The sequence below is a fragment of the Ananas comosus genome, unplaced genomic scaffold (genome assembly GCF_001540865.1).
Source record: "Ananas comosus cultivar F153 unplaced genomic scaffold, ASM154086v1, whole genome shotgun sequence".
Taxonomy (NCBI): domain Eukaryota; kingdom Viridiplantae; phylum Streptophyta; class Magnoliopsida; order Poales; family Bromeliaceae; genus Ananas; species Ananas comosus.
This window is the reverse complement of record NW_017891966.1, coordinates 1-2,204: the sequence shown is the minus strand read 5'-3', so window position 1 is coordinate 2,204 and position 2,204 is coordinate 1. Positions and strand designations below refer to the sequence as shown.

The 2,204-nt window shown below is 42.7% G+C and overlaps 1 pseudogene; it reads left to right on the top strand.

The window, feature by feature from the left end:
* Window positions 1-1,232, top strand: part of LOC109705251 — a 6,149-nt pseudogene extending 4,917 nt beyond the window's left edge.
* The last annotated feature ends 972 nt before the right edge of the window (window positions 1,233-2,204 follow it).

Here is a 2,204-nt window from a genome sequence, read left to right as displayed (position 1 = left end):
GGAAACTTGGAGTTGCGATGTCAACTTTGATCTAGGGGATCAAAGTGAGGATTGAGCTAGTTGGACATCATCCTTGAGTGATTTGTGATGCGTGTGAATGAATTCTGGAGATAAATAAGTGTTTCGGCGCAAATTGGGCGCGAAACGAAATATAAAGAGAATTTTCGGATTTTCGACGCTAACTTTGATTAAAAGAATTAAAGTGAGGCGCGAGGATAAATTGTGGTATCTCCGAATCAATTGTGAAGTTTTGAAAAACCCAAGGGTGTGTTTTCACAGGGTTTTGAAGTGCTTAGTGCGAAGTGGTAGTGCAAAAAGGAAGAAATTGCTGCCATGTAATGGAATTGGAGCCGATTCTATTGCTAATTCGGCTCAAATAATGTCAAAATGAAAAGGAATTGCTTCCAAATTAAATTAGTAGCTTGTGAAGGTCCCTTAGTATCTTTTGGAAGTGTTTGGGTGAAATCGGAGTGAAGACAGAAAAGTTAGAATTTTCTATAAGGGACGGGATTGAGAAATAAGAAGAAAAATGCACAGTGTCAGAAAATTTTAAAAATTGGCAGAGATGTCAGGAACACTGTTATGAGGCTAGCTTTGAAGTTTCATATTATTCTGACACCTGTAGAGAGAGAAATGGCGTCTGAAAGTTATCTGATAAAGATTACAGTTCGGGACAGTTCGCAGTGACCAAACGGGGTCGAAACTGAAATGTTAAAATTTCAGTGGACTTGTTAAGGAAAACCGAGCATGCCTGCCAAATTTGAGCTCAATCGGACTGTCGGAAGGGCTTACGAAAGGTATTTGATCCGTGTCGCTACATGGACTTAAGTCGAGGGGCATTATGGTAATTAACCTATGCTTTAGTGGATTTCCACTAAGTTGCCTGCCAGAGTTCCATCCTTACCCGCCCCCCCCCCCCGCCCCCCCCTCTTCTTTTAATAGCCTGGTGGCATACGTAACGAAGAAGAAAAAGAGATAAGAGAATAAGAAAAGATAGATAACGAAAAAGAAAAGATAAAGTGAGTTTTTCTAACCTCTCCCTGTCTCTCTCTCCTGCTGCTGACTTGTATTGTACAGCAGGCAGCAAAGGAGCTTCAAGCAAGCAGCAACCATCCCCCTCGCTTAGGGCCAAGCGGCTGCTATCCGTCAACAGCAACATAGCAGCTTTCAGCTGCAGTCGCAAGCAGTCTTCAGCTTCCACGCAGCAGCTTAGCTTCAGGCAGCAGTATTAAGCTTAGCAGAGCAGCTGCAGCTGAGCAGCAGAGCACTTAGCAGCAATTTCACTCAGCAGAACAGCATTCAAAACTTCAGCAGCATCAGCTAGCAGCCTTTCCAGCAGCAGGCAGTAGCTTTCAGCAGCAGAGCTGCTGAGCAAGCAGCAGCAGGAGCTGTCGAAAAGGCAGTAGCTCATGCAGCATCTGCTGCAGATACATTGCAGGCAGCACTTAACAGGCTTCAGCAACACAGCAGCCATCAGCACGAGTGGCTTCAGCATCAGCAGGCAGCTTCAGCAGCTCAGCAGCTACAACTGCTGAGCCAGCAGCACAGCACATAACAGCTACCCCTGTAAGAAAAGAAAGAAAAGAAAGCAAGCAAGAAAGAACAAAAGAAAAGAAAAGATAAGGAGAAAATGAAGAAAGAAAAGAAATGAATCAGAAGAATAAAGAAAGAAAAAGAAGGAATTGAATGTGAAATCATTGCATCGAACAGGGATTTTTATAGAAACTGACTCCGATAATCGCACTTTGCAGGATAGAAGTCCAACAGTGAAATTGACCACCAGTACAACCTAATTGAGGGTAAAACAAACGCGTTGGTGAAGTTCGTTCGGCAATCGTCGAGCCTACGCGAAGATATCGGCCAAAAAGATACATTTTCGCCGACAAGCGTCGGAGCGCGCGCTGTCGCGATCGTGGAAAACGGGCGAGAATGGATTTCTCATCATTCCAGTACCTGAGTAAAGGTTGGTTGCTTTACCGAAGTGATTAGAGTCACTTCCATGCCAAAGTAAAATATATTTACATTTGAACGCATATATGACTATGATTGTCGACATATGGACATAAGCGAGAGAGTATATGTATATGTGAAAGCATATCATGATAATGATATATTAATGCATTATGATCAACTAGATGATGTATATTATATAATCGCGATATGAATATAACTCAGAGCGATATGAACATATGTTGTAGATCATG